Below are 15,558 nucleotides of genomic sequence, written 5' to 3' on the forward strand. Positions count from 1 at the left end.
GTGTGTTCGGATATTTAGTAACTGGAACAATCAACGGCAGAAATTCTCATTTCTTTTCTGGATTAATTTTTAAAAATGATAATCTGGAGAATTCTGTTAAAAATTTCTTTAACTTAGAATCTTTTCCTGGTGATAATACAGATGATTCAGTCGAATCAAAAACATATGAACAAACTTACTGTGAGGAACATTTTCTTTCCACTCATAAGAGGGATAGTACCGGAAGGTATGTTGTTAAATTACCAATAGTTGAAGAAAAACGTTCTACACTAGGCGATTCAAGAGAAATGGCGGAAAGACGTTTAAATTTACTTTGGAAAAGATTAAATAAAAATAAAACAATGGTAATACAATACAAGGCTTTTATGGATGAATATTTCCAGTTAAATCATATGGAAAGAATTTTAGATTCTCCTGTAATTGCCAATAGTGAATATTATATACCTCATCATGCCGTATTTCGCCCAGAAAGCACATCAACACCCTTGCGTGTCATTTTTGATGCATCTGCAAATTCTAGCAGTGGAGTTTCACTTAATTCCATTTTATTGAACGGCGGAACAGTTCAACAGGAACTATTTTGCATCATCTTGAGATTCCGAACATATCAGTTTGCATTTTGTGCAGATATAAAGAAAATGTATCGCCAAATTTTGGTCTCAGAAGCAGATAGAGACCTGCAAAAAATTCTGTGGAAACCTAACAGATTTGCTCCTGTGGAAACATACAGACTACGGACTGTGACATATGGAACAAAATGTGCTCCATTTTTAGCCACCAGCACATTCAAGACATTAGTTGAGAGAAAAAAAAAAAAAAAAATTGAATTTCCCCAAGCATCTGCAACACTTCCTACTGATGTTTATGTTGACGACATTTTAACTGGTTCAAATAACTTACCAAAAATCAAGGCTTTACAACAGCAGTTAATATAACCTTTAAATAAAGGAGGCATGCAACTTCACAAATGGGTTTCCACCCACCCACCCACCATAGATCTACATTGCTTCTGTAATGCCTCAAATAAGGCCTACGCTGCAGTCATCTATGTGTGTTCAAAAAATAAATCGTGTGAAGTGAAAACAAGTCTTTTGTGCAGCAAATCGCGAGTGTGTGCAATCAATAACGACTTTATGAAAGAAGTTAAAACTCTTTGTAAATTGATTTTACTAACTAATATTTCTAATAATTTTATTTGTAATATTTTAAAATTAAGTAACAACTATACTAAAATTGTAAGTTATCTTTTCAGATTTATTAATCATTTGAAGTGTTCTTCTAAAATGTAAAAAAGGTAAGATCATAATAATGGAAATTCAAGCAGCATCCAACTTCATGGTAAGCAAGGTGCAACCTTCTGAATTTTCAGAGGAAATTAATTATTTGTCAAAATGGCAAAATTAACTAAATTAGTACAACAAGTTTGGAAAAATTAGAAACGTAATTATTTGAATAATTTACATCTTAGAAACAAATGGCAGTTTGCTGAGAATAATGTAAATCTTAATGATATGGTTTTAATCAAAGATCCAGATTTGCCTCCATATAAATGGAGACAGGGTAGAATTCAAGAATTAATAAAAGGTTCAGATGGTTTAGTCAGAATTGTTGTAATAAGAGTTTTGAACGGTGTTATTAAAAGAGGTATTGTCAAATATGTTTACTTCCAAAAAATTAATTGGATTTATATGTGTATATGATTGTAAATAATATATAGAGACTAACTCATTTGTATAAATTTGTATATATAAGAATTATTTCAGTATTATTTTGTGTAAATTTATATATAAGAATCATTTCAGTATTTTTTATTTGTTTTTACATTTATTCATTTTTTGTAATAATTCTGTCGAATTTATTATAATGTGTGAAATTCATAATGTGTCTGAATATTGAAATTGTGCAATTTCAAGGCGGGAGTAGGGACTATTAAACTGATTTAGCAGCCAAACCGTCTATGAAAATCCAATAGTCTAGTTTAGTTTAATTAAAACTAAAAACTTATTATTCTTTAAAATATATTAATAATCAGCTCCCACACTACGCTTTAAAAAACCTTTAACAGATTCAATGATTTCTAACTTTTAAGACGAAAAATGCGTTTTAAAAGTTGATTTCGGGTCAAAAATAACTCATAGAAATTTACCGTATCTTATCACCGGTATGATACTGCTATTTAATAAAACTTCGGGGATCTGGACGCAGTGCCGTCTACAAAAATCTATATATTTTGCTTTCTGGATTAAGAAAGCTGAACCATTCTTGTCTCCCCACTCAGTGGCTAGTTTCATGACTGCTTTTACCTATTTTTCTTTTAATGGAATGCTCAGTAATCGTAAAAGCCGTTCACAAAACAGAACTATGTACATATAATGGTAGTTGGCGAATTAGCTGTTTATTTTGATAATGAATAAAATTGTACTTAATATGCTTCTCAGGAGAACATCTTTCTTTTGCATAAATTCTTTAGATAAGGTATTAACTATTCGATCTTGAAAGTTCTAGCTTCCAAAGCGTTCTTTAGAAAAATAGATAATTTGATATGGAATTCCATTTTATACCGATCTTTTAAAGTCCCATAAGGCTATGGCCTATCACAGCTCTCTATATGAACACCGAAACTAGATGCCTTTTTGCTACAACTGCATCCGTTATGGTCATTTCTAATAGTAAAATTGTCTTGCATGTTGTACCTGTACTGAAAACTACTTTTTAACTTTGAGAAAATTACTCTCAAATACATATATTAACACGTTTGCTATTTTTTGTATTAGCTTACTCATACAATTTGTCAGTGTTATGGGTCAACAGTTTGTTGGCTCTTCTGGATCTTACACGGTTTCGGTAAGGTTTGTGTGAGTTTACAATGCAAGAGCCATGAACTTGACTATACGGAACAAAACAAAATTTAGTGGTATATCAATACAAAAGAATAATAAAACTGCGATAGAACGGAAGATGCAAAAAGTCACACTATTTACAAAAAATTAATTTGGCCTTTTATACAATTCATTCGCTGACATCACTCCACTGAGAACTGACGGCATGGAAAAAAATCAAACGTCCATTTCACGGCACGATCGAAGCATACGAGCGAATATAACAAATAGACTGTAAAATTGATTGAAATATCGCCATTTTGGCAATTTCATCCCATTTCTCGCTACCAACAATTCCAACATCAGATGATACCCAAAAGAGTATAATAGTGAAACCACAAGAAATGAGTTCATGAAAAATATCTAAAAGATATAAAACTAAAGGATGAACATGGAATGATTTTAAGGACTGTAAAATACATAGAGAATTAGTGTAAATAATAAACTTTCTTTTCAGGCTGACAAAAATTTCTTCTAACTTTCTAAGGCAACAATTATCTCTGCAATGAAAACTGAATAGGAAAAAATAAATCTGAAAGAAAAAAAACTTATTGAGAAAATAACGGCAAAAGACGCACAAACAACTGGTTTTGATCTATCTGAAAAGAATGGAATAAAGTCTTGAAAATGCTATATGTGTTTTAAAAAAAACCCAAGAAAGATAACATTTGTCAGCTCTAGAAAGAGTAGGAGAGTTGTGTGATGAGTAAGGTCAAGTTTTTGTAAAACCATCTTCCTAGCAGATCATTTAATTGTACAACCATAATTCGGTTTAAGTAGTACATTTTAAACATAGAATTTTTATTACTTTCTCAAACTGTAGTCTCTAAAACTGTTAAAGACTTCTCACACCTTTTGCCACAAGAACTTTACATGAAGAAGAAAAGTGAGCTTTTTGCTAAAGGCAGTGCCTAAAAGTCAAATTTCATTCACAAATAGTTTGTTTCAACATTTAGTTCAGTTAAGACTTTGATTTGGTTTCGATTATTTATTTGGCAAAAAAACTATTGCTGCTTAAACTGTGTCACACATTTGATTAAATTCAAACCCAGAGGTATTAGAGAAAGATGTATTTTATTTAAAAACAATCGCTGTTAAACGGAAGACGTGGTAAAAGAGATGGAAATAAAAGACAAAAATTTTTAATATAAAAAATATCAAAACTTAAGCACTAAATTAAAAATGCTAAAACCACGCAAAAAAGTGAATAGCCTTTATAATATTAAAAAGATATGGGAAGTGCTTCTTGCTCAGCAAGTGTTGGAAAGTTCATGATGGTGAATAAATGATCATAATACGATTTAAAAGAAAAACAATCGATTAAAATGCAGCAAAATCAGTATAGCTTGTGGAACACATAGGTGTCCTGTCTCTAAAAATGAGATTTGCTCTGAATCTACTTATCCTGTATTTCTTGTCAAATAGATAAAAATAAAAGGGTAAATATACAGTATCCTTAAATTCACGGACCACTCTAAAAATGGGTAAAATACATACAAAGAAGCATTTTTTTTTTTTTTTTTGTATAAGCAATATGACGTTGGAAATGAAAAGTGTAGGCGTAACAAAGTATAAATAAGTACCTACGAGACTCCAAATGACTTTGATAAGGACTTCATTGGGAAACTTCCAGTTGTTGTTACAACTGTTCATGAAAACCCAGGCATCTTCAAAAAAATACGCTAGTCACTTCCTAGACGATATCAGGCTTGTATTGATGTTAGTGGTGGTACATATATAGACAGACAGATAGAGTATAGGAAGAAAAGGCAACAAACCAGTGGTAGGTTTGACAGACTGTAATTTGCCCTGGATCTACTTATCCCAAATTTCTTTCTAAACAGAAAAAAATATCACTCATAAAAGATCTCTTAACTCGGAATATGAAAATCGTTGAATCAGAAAAGACAATGCATATTTGACAGCCTAATCCACTAATTCATTACCAGAAATTCTCAGACACCCAGAAAAAAAAAGCAACATTTAGCAGGAGACATAAAGTGAATACAATTTCTGAATTAATCGATTATATCCGTTTGTGGTTGTGTGAAAGTTTTTTCAAAGCACTCAAGCTATTTGTATAAATAATAAAATTACGCTGATGAGAAAGTGAAATTTTCAAAAGAGATTTCGAGCCAACTGTGAAAACTGGAATAAAGAATAATATTGAAAGCGGTGGTAATAAAAAAAAAATCGGTTCTGGTAAATAATCGGAATAGTTGTAGCTTTATCGAATTCCGAAAATGGATTCATAAAAAGAAAATTGAGGAGTATACGAGTATCACAACAAATCAAGACTTGAAGGTGCCGTTATTAAGATCCGAATCATGCAAAAAAAAAAAAAAAAAAAAATGTGTGAGAAGGATGTTTATCATAGTCTTCAGAAATATGGGACGCTTTTAGGACAGATTTTGTTCGGAAATATTATTAGGAGAGTGATTTCTCACGCCTTAAATGACAGGGTAATTGGTAGCAGATAATATGCTGGCTCTCTACTGGAGAAGTGCGAAATGCACCCAAGATCATTTTTAAAGCAGAATGTGGATGATATCTGCAAAACAGAAGCGCGGTCAGAATCTTAACCCAATTCGTCCGTAATCGATGCGGGAAAGAGTAACTTCTAGATTAACATGATGTAAGCAGATTCGATCAAATGTTTAGGAATGTGCTTAAGATTTCCCACACTTTTAAAATGCTTAAAGATTTCCCACACTTCTTTCGTAAGCATAAAATATGCGGAAAGAAAGCGGGAGTTTAAGATCAAAGATTACTCTTCATTTTCAGATTCTAACAAGGGGATGGCACGGGCTTAAAAATTGAGTTCGGGATGGCATTTTGTATGATGGTCTTGCATTTTGTAAGATTTTTAGTATATTCATATAATAAATGTTTAAAGCGCAATTTCCAGCCATTTCTGGCAAAATTACTCTCAAACTTTGATCATAGTTTATATAATTGTAATTTGCGACTGTCGCTGGAAGTACTGACGGTGCAATTGTTAGAGCATTCGCTCCGCGTCAACGAGGCCAGAATTTGATCCTCCTTTTTTTATTTTTTTCATTTTCTTCCAAAAATATTTCACAATTTCAAATTATTTTAACTAATATACTTTTAATTTTTAATGCATATAAAATGCCCATTCTCTTAATTCTTGAATTAAAATTCAACTTTAAAAAATAAATAAATTTAGATGTGCTTTATTTCAAATAAAACAAATATTTAAATCGAATTAATAACTTACAGATATTTTAGTTTAATATATTACAAATTTCAATATTATTTCTTTTAATTGATATATTATTTCTTTTAATTTAATAAGTCAGTAATTTTCAGTTTGGTATGTTACTAATTTTTTATACAAAATTATGTTCATACAGATGGTACTTTAATTTTAATTAAATTTTCAAACGTTAAAATATAACTTTAAAGACGATAAATAATTTAAATAATTATTGTAATCTTAAAATATGAAATTTTTTAATTTTATTTATTATTTTAATGAAGTCAAACTGTTTGTTCTAACTCAACGAAACCGTATTTTTAATAAATAATAAAATAAGCAACTGATAATTTATTAAATATAGCAACAAATGTTCCCAGTATTAAAATAGAAAAGAAAGAGAAAGCAGGTGTTATGTTATTGAATGCATAGGCAGATGATCCAAAATTTTTAACAATATAATATGGAATGCCTCGGTACATTGCCTAACTTTCTGACGGAAGACAAATATTTTTGAATGTAAAAGAAATTTGTTTTTCTATAGATCTATTTAATGTTGCTCTTGTGAACAATTATTAATTATCAATTGTACGAGATGTTAAAATGTATTTTGCTTCACATGATTTTACGATTATTACCATTCTGGTTCTTTCATGCCACTGAAAATTAATGAATGTAGAATACATTTCTAGAAATATTGAGTAAAATTTTTTTATGATGCCAGTAATTATAATTAATATTTATCACCATTCAAGTTATATTTGTAATTATTTTTTGGCTTAAAAATTGAATTACAATTCAAGCAGATGAATGAACATATATTTTTAATTTAAAAAAAGAGTAACAAAATAACTGAAATTATCTGTAAGTTGTTAAATTACTTTGAGCATTTTTTTATTATAATTAAAAACTTGGATCTATATTTATAATTATTTTCCCTTTAAGAATTAAACTATAATTCGAATATTAAGAGAAAAACAATTTTTATATACAAAAGTAAATAACGTATTAATTAAAAATATCAATAAAGTGATCATTTAAACAATTTTAAGAATTTTTTTAAAAAAAACACATTTAAATTTATAATTATTTTTTCATTTAAAAATTGTATTATAATCCAAGAATTAGAAGAATAAACGTTTGTTTCTGCATAAAAAATTGAAAACATTAAATTAACATAAATATTATTAAAATTAATAATATATTGAATTCAACAATGTGTAAATTGTTAATACAATTTAAATACTTTTTCTATTCAAAAAAACACATATAAATTTATAATTATTAAATTATAATTCAAGAATTTTTAGCATGAGCATTTTATATTCATTAAAAATTAAAAGCATATTAATTAAAATTATTTGCAAACTATGAAATATTTTTGGTAAGTAATGAAAAAAACAACTGCAGGATTGGATCTTAGTCTCACTGACGCAGAGCGAGTGCTCTAACGATTGCGCCGTCAGGACTTCCAGCGACGGTTGCAAATTACAAGTATATATGCTATGATCACAGTTTGAGGGTAATTTTCACGGAACTGGCTGGCTATTGTGCTTTAAAATTTTACCGAAAGAATATCTTAAAAGCGTACTACCATCATACAAAATCTCAACCCGTGCCCTCCCCTTATAAAACACTCCGCGATTTTACGCATGTGTTAGGATGCGTTTATTTAGTCAAAATGATAGTGAGAGAAAGGATATAATGTTTGCCTTTAACAATAAGATGAAATCGTATTACACTCCGATTGGGAGGCATAAAAACTGCGGATGATTCGTAACATTGTCGGTAAAAGATACTAATTCAGAATAAAATACTTTAAAGCTATTTTTGTTTACTGTGAAGGGCTTAAATATAAATTATAGTGAACAAAGGAATAAATTAAGATTTCTGGTAATTCACTTTTTTACAAAATAATAATATTTTTCATTCTAAAACATTTATTTGTTATTGAATTTTTTTAATAACATTTTAAGATCAACGAAAGTAGATAACCTTGATCACATTTAATGATGTTATATACACTCATGTCCATAAATTAAGGGTAACAACAGAAGAAAAAAAAACTATTTATAAAAATCAATATTACATGGAGTATGGCCTCCCAGACGTCGCAATACGGTCCGTACAACGCCTAGGCATGCTGAGTATCAAATTATCGATTTGATCTTGGGGAATATTACACCATTTATCAAGCAATACTCTCCGAAGTTCCGGTAGACATGTAGGAGGTGGTTGACAGGCTGCAACTCGTCGGCCAAGCATGTCCTACACATGCTCTACTGGATTCAAGTCCGGTAAGAATGCTGGCCAGTCCATACGGGTGATATCCTCAGATCGAAGGCATTCGTTTACGATGTTTGCACGGTGAGGACGGGAGTTGTCATCCATAAACACGAATTCTGCGTCCATGGCGTCCCGAAACAAACGTGTATGTTGTTCCAGAATGACGTCCCGATAGATTTGGCGTGTCATGGTTCCAATTTGAACATGCAGGTCAGTTCTGGAACCCAGAATAATTCCTCCTCAAACGAGCAATCCTCCTGCTCCAGCGTACCGGTGTCGTTCAATGATATTCTCTTGGTGGTAACGGGTACCTGGCGCTCTCCATATGAAAGTCCGGCGAGAATCAGACAGCAAGCTAAACCTGGACTTGTCGGAAAATATCACACTAGTCCACTGTTGTGGTGTCCACAGTGCATGCTTTCTACTCCAGGCTAACCGCAGGCGACAGTGAGTTGCAGTAAGTGGAACACATCTGACAGGCCTATGATCATATAGACCAATCTGCTCTAAGTGTCTGTACACGGTCTGCCTGGAAGCTGTCGTACCAGTGGCTGAAGAGACAGGTCTGATGCTGTGCTCCGTCTGTTCCTTTTGGCAGTAACTGCCGAATACCCGTCCTCATTCTGCGTAGTAACTCGAGGACGACCTGTACTGCAACGTCTACTCACATTACCATCATCCTGGAATCGTTGCCAAAGCCTGGAGATGACACTCTGGGCGATTCCAAGTTTCTCGGATATTTCCAACTGGGTACGACCACATTCCAGACGGCTGATAATTCTACCACGTAAAAAAAATCATCCAAATGCGTCCTTTGTGTCATAACTATGCGGTTATTACACTGAAAGGCTTATAAAGCGCTTGCGAACAATTTTCCTTCGTTGCCTGTATTTCTTATATATCTCTTACACCGTCGACATTGTGACGTACTGTCGGTGTCATCTGGTGGCTTCCTACAATTTGCATATTATATTTGAAGATTTTAGAAGAAGTCATTTTACGTGTGATATATGTATTTTAGAATTCGATTTCAGCGTGACTCTAAATTATCATGAGTGTAAAAAATATTCTTCTCGCTACTCTTGAAAGCTTTTTTGCCACTTGAATTAGCCAAATAATCAATCAATTCGCAATTTTGAATAGTATGATCAGAAACGATAAGACACTTGCATACAAAAAGGAAAAAAAAAAAGTATATAATAGGACGGAAATCAAAGAATGAATTCCGGAAATGTGCTCATCCTTCCGCAGCTCGCCCCGTAGCGATTTAAAATCGTCGAAAAGTGGTAATCCTGGGATTGTGAAACGAACAGTAATTTCCAAAATCGTATTACATCATCACAGGAATAAAAGTATTTTCGAATATGAATATTCGGATTTAGTCGTTTCCTGAATAAATGGAAACACCAGTTCTTTTCTAGAGAAATAGTATGACGGTTGTTATCGCATCATCTTTGAGAGTTTGGTGCTCTTTTGTAACTGTCGATCGCGTTACAACATTTACATGAGGCCTGCAGATCATCAAAGTAGAGATTTCCATGGACAAATAAAGGAAAATTATTAAGAATTTGATAGAGATGTACGATTGAAAGCGTGCATTTCCTTGCTTGTAAAAAATGACTAGAGTAAAAATTTCCGACACGAACTCGAAATATTCAACACAACAAAAAGCTTGTTAAAAATAGACAAGTGTCTTTTAAAATTAAAATGAATCGAAAATATGCCACAGCGACATGCACTGTCGTGTGCTTTTCCTATAATGAAAGGAGACGAAGTGGATCTTCCTTAACTTAATAACTGGCAGATGAGGAGTGCTTTTACAATTCGAAAATAAGACAAGCAGTGGCCAATCTTGCAGATACAGCTCGATAGAACAATTAACCTGTAGTTCAGAATATTGGAATCACGATAGCTTTTTCCATTGAGAAGAGAACTTCTGCTCAGTACAAATTCTGTTAAACAACAGACTGGAAATGGAAGTTAATTCAAATGGCGAAGTATATATGACTCCACTTAAATCAGAAGTAGTATCATGCACTTGAAACAATGCAGTTCAAACATCCGAAACTCAGAACTGTATGAAAATATACTGAAGGCAGTCAAAAACAAAGACATGTTTTCCGAGTGGACTTTAACTGCATGAAATCAGGTTTATAAAATTCAATTACTGATGTGCAAGTGTATTCCCAAGAATAATGGACAGAACAGAGCGGAGTGTTCCTTTGTTTAAAACAGGAAATGAAATTTAACGACAAATCCTATTATTTGTTCTAACCTTGTTCAAGAAATATTTACTAGAGGAAGAGAATGTGATGGATAGAGTGAAATTAATCCAAAATTCCCTTTAATTACAAGGATAAATGCGACGGGCATATGCTTATTTAAAAAAAGACAAAATTTTCTGTTGTAGGTGCCTTCAAAATTTGTTCCAAAGTCTTTTTTGATCCTTGTGACAGGCTTCATTCCACCACGGACCATAAAATTTTCTTAGACTATTAAATTCTTTGTGATGGAGTTTTTAAGTTGCGAGAATGCAATTTAAGTTTGCAATTAAGTTAATCTCCAACTGTAATATATAATACTGTTAAGGGAAAGTGATTGCCAAACGTAATATATAATACAATTAAACAAAAATTATCGCCAACTGTAACATATAATACTGTTATGGGAAAGTGACCACAAAATTTTATCTATAATACTGTGATTAGGGATTGCAATACCGGACCAAAAGTTCAATACCGGTATTCGGTATATTTTAAATCTTAATACAGGTTTTAATACCGGCATTAGAAATTTTAGAAAAAGAAAGAAAACACAGGTCTTTCTTTGTTTTATTTGCCAGTTTTGTTAGAGAGTGTAAATATCACAAAAAATTATTTGTAACTTATAAATTATAACAGTATATAATAACAAAAGAGTAAAGGAACATCTTATTTATTTAAATCACAAAAAAAGTGTAAATATCACTATTCAGTTTGGGGTACTATTACAACTTTTTGAAATGTGATCTTAAAAAACATAATGCATCAATTGTACTGTCATTAAGCCTGAAAAGTAATTTTGTGTAAAAATGACCAGCTGTCGAAAACGCTCTTTCGGCATCTACGCTAGTTGGTGGTACTGTTAGCAATGCGCAATATATTTTTTCCAAGTATTTACCTCTAAATCCCTCATCTTCAAATAAATCGATTTCTCGTCGGATGGTTTTGGATATAGCTGATTTCTGTATTGTATTTTGGTTCGTTGAAATTTTTTTTATTTATCGCTAATTCTAATTTTTGTTCAAGAGACAATTCTTTTTCACTATCGACAGTAGTGACATCATAATCTTCGATAATTGAACCGAATTCTTCTAAATGTAGATAGGGTTGTGGGTAAAAAATTTTAAGAAAATTTACTCTAAACTTAATCAGATTTGAATTGGATATTTTCTTTTCTTCTTTTTTATTTTCATTTTGAAAATCATTATAATTATTACCATAAGACATTTTCTATTTCGGTATGCCTTTCTTCAGTGCGATTTTTCAATGTAATATATAATTCTTCAGATAGTGATGTGTGCTGTTCTTTCAGTGACTGCAACATGAAATTTATTATTGCATTAGCTGTTAATAAATTAGAATCTCTCCGATACAATGCCACAATAGTCAGTTTTATTGGAAGTAGAGCTGATATAGTTCTGGATATTAAGTCGAATTCGCTATCTGAAAAATTAATTTACAGGTTTAAGTCGATTATTGCTTTTTGGATTGGACTTCTCAATTTCAAAAATCTTTCCATCATTAGGAGTAAACTATTCCAACGTGTTTTAGAATCTAATATTAACATATATTCTGTTTTATTTTCAGTTAGTAAATATTTTAGTAAAATATCCTTTTTATAAGGGAACATTTAAATATCTTAACAATTTTTCGAACTTCATAAATTATAGGAAGCAATTCTTGATAGGTTAATATTTCATCCTCATTAGCAATATCTTCTTCAACAATTACATTGTCAATATCTTCATTGTCAATATCACTCTCACTCTTACTCTTTTCAAAGTTGGAATCCGAAATTTCTATATCCACAGTATTTGGATTCTTCTGTTCTTTATTTTTTTGGTATAATACATCTATTACTCTTAATTGAATTCCATATGCATAGCACAACTACTGATTTGCACCAATCAACTTTCCAACTTTTTTCATAATTGTTGCTCCATCAGTCGTTATGGATACAATATTTTCTTTCGGGGATAATCCATGTTTCGCTAATTTAGATTTAAGCAATTAATTAGCTATTTAATTTCGCCCGTTATGGAGACATAAAAACAAAAACGCATACTATTTTGCTATGTTCGCGATACCTGGAACATATAGTGGAGAAATTTTAATAATTTCTAGTAAATACCGAAAAACCCGTATTTAAACTTGTGAATACCGGTATTACAAAATTGTACAAATGGCTCAAAATACCGGTATTCGGTATCCCGGTATTGCAATCCCTAACTGTGATCACCAACATTATTATAGATAGTACCTCCAACTGTAATATTCGGCGACTGTAGGAATTCAGATTAAGGTAGTTGAAAGTATATGCGAGTTCATGGAAGCACGTCTTTGAGGGTACGAGAGAGAGTTCATGGAAGAACCAGCCAGAGACAGTTACTGGAAATAAATTGTTCTATTTGTTGCCCACAAGAATTTGAAATATACAAACCTAGAAAGTATTATGTTCTCTAAAGTCGCCAAGCAAAGGAAACTGGTCGATTAAGTTATCAAGATCTAGTTGACAAATGACATATAAGGCAACAAATAAACTACGGACTGCGCTGAGGCTCATGCAAGAATTTATACAGCCACAACTTTAAAATAAATGCGCAGAGTAAGAGGTGTGCTTGGGTTTAAATTAGAAGTTAAAAAGAGGCACTTCGTAAATGATTTGTCCCATTGTTAGTATCTCTGCGAGCAACATTATGCCACATAATTTTAAATGATTTTTTTAAATAAATTTTTAATAACAAGAAGAACAGGATGAAATTTATTAATTAATCGTGATGCCTTGCAATTTGGACTGCATGCTAAGAGAGGAAGGTGTCCATTATGAAAAATCTGTCACTTGAGAAGTATTTGGAATGTTAGTTAGCGACATAACCCAACTCGTTTCGAATTTTTCCTCCTGATAGGATGAATGGAGCTTGAAATCGGGACTTTTATTCTTCTTGAATCCTGAAATAAGGACACGACCAAATATGGACGTTGAGTTTCCCAATTCCATGTTCAAAAGGGGCAGAAGTTTCAGAAAGTCGATTTTTTAAAATTTTGATGAGGATATTTAAGAAAGATCACATTTATCAAATTTTAGCTTTTTGTGATTTTTGAGAAACAAATTTTAAATATTTCTTTGTGGTTTAGACACCTCAGGTATCGAAAGCTACTAGCATACCATGGAAATTACTGAGAGGTATCAAAGGCAAGTTCTAGTTTTGACCGTCGAAAACAAGTTCTGACTGTTGAAATGGAAGAAGGGCATTTTCACACAAATCAGAATATGCCCATCGAAATATTTGCTCCTCAGAGATGAACCTCAGTCGAAAATCGGAAATCACCCTCTTGCTACAATGAGCGCCAAACTATATTATATAACATACAAATTCATAGGCCTGTTTGGTTTATATGTAAAAAAATATTCGAAATTAAATAGCAATATAATTTATCTGAATTTTATCTCACATGTGATTTTATGTGATAAAATTTGTAATATTTATTTATGTTAATTCATATAGTTAATAAATTTCTAGATTTTAATTACCCTCTCTTTTACACATTTTTAAATTGAGATTTAAAAGCATTCGTTTAAAAAAAAGATAAATATTTTATTTTAGTTGTATAAATTCTTAGCTTACATAAAGAAGAATTGAAAACAATTTTAAATTTGAAAAATAGGTTATTCAAGTAACAAAAAGAAAAATATGGCATAGTGAAAAATTTCAACAGCTTTGTATAATTTTACAAACTACATGGAAGTATTTCAAGGAGGGGGGGGCATTTAAGAGCATGAAAAATAAAATTTATAATTCTCATTATATAATTCTATACGTCAAAAAAGTGAGAAAATATCCTCTTTGAAACACTATGCGATCGAAAACTGATGAAGAAAAGTAAATTACTGTATGTTTCACAATTAATTTCTTCTCAAGTAAGTACAATTTAAAAATCAGATGGCCAGGGATGGATTAAGCTTTCTAGGGGTTTTAGGCAACATAAGATTTGAGAGCCGCCTTTCCCCCTCCCTAACTTTCAAAACCAGATGTTTTTTTATTAGTTTTAATTTAATCTTGATTTAAGTAATTTTATATAGCAAGTTTTGAAATACTGAAATAACAAAACTTCCAATTGTGAGCCACTTTCTGGAGAATTGATTTCAATATCTAGCATACAAAGTAATTCAAATATAATTTTTTAAGTATTATTAAACGACATTATAAAACATGCTAACATTTTTTATTCAATCTAAAGATTATTTCATTATAAAACAATATTTTAAAGCATAATAAAAAACAATATAAAACTTGCAAAAATTCATTAATTAGGAATATGGATCGAACAGTTTTCCGAAATTTAAATAATAATTAATTAATCGTTTTAATTGACACGATATTGATTAAACGATACTTGAATAAGTTCTAGCACACGACCTGTGTAACTTAAACGAAAACAACAAATTAAATTACTTTTAAAAAAAGAAATTGAGGCCTCTAGGTAATTACTTACTTTATCTAGTATTTAATAATACAGCCCTGCATACAGAAAACAAATAATGCGTAAAAAAATTTACTTTGAAAACAAATAATGGCGTAGAATGAAATATAACATTAAGAGATTTCAATGAATTAAAATGCACTAAAAAAAAGTCCTTTAACAAACAGAACTATATATTCTGCATTGTTTCATAATAATTATTTTTCTATAAGCCAAACATTAGCCGCAAATAAAACATTTTTCTTCTTTGTATAAGAATTTATCACATTCTTCATCATCATTTAGTTTATAAAACTGGAAATAAAAAGAAGACATATCTTGATCTGCAATTCAGTTAAATTTTAGAAAATTGTTTTGTGTTTAGTAAATTATTGACTGACTACAAAAATAACAAAATCAAGTTTTAATTAATACATTTCATAATATTTTT

The sequence above is a fragment of the Argiope bruennichi genome, chromosome X2 (assembly GCF_947563725.1).
Source record: "Argiope bruennichi chromosome X2, qqArgBrue1.1, whole genome shotgun sequence".
NCBI classification, from domain to species: Eukaryota; Metazoa; Arthropoda; class Arachnida; order Araneae; family Araneidae; genus Argiope; species Argiope bruennichi.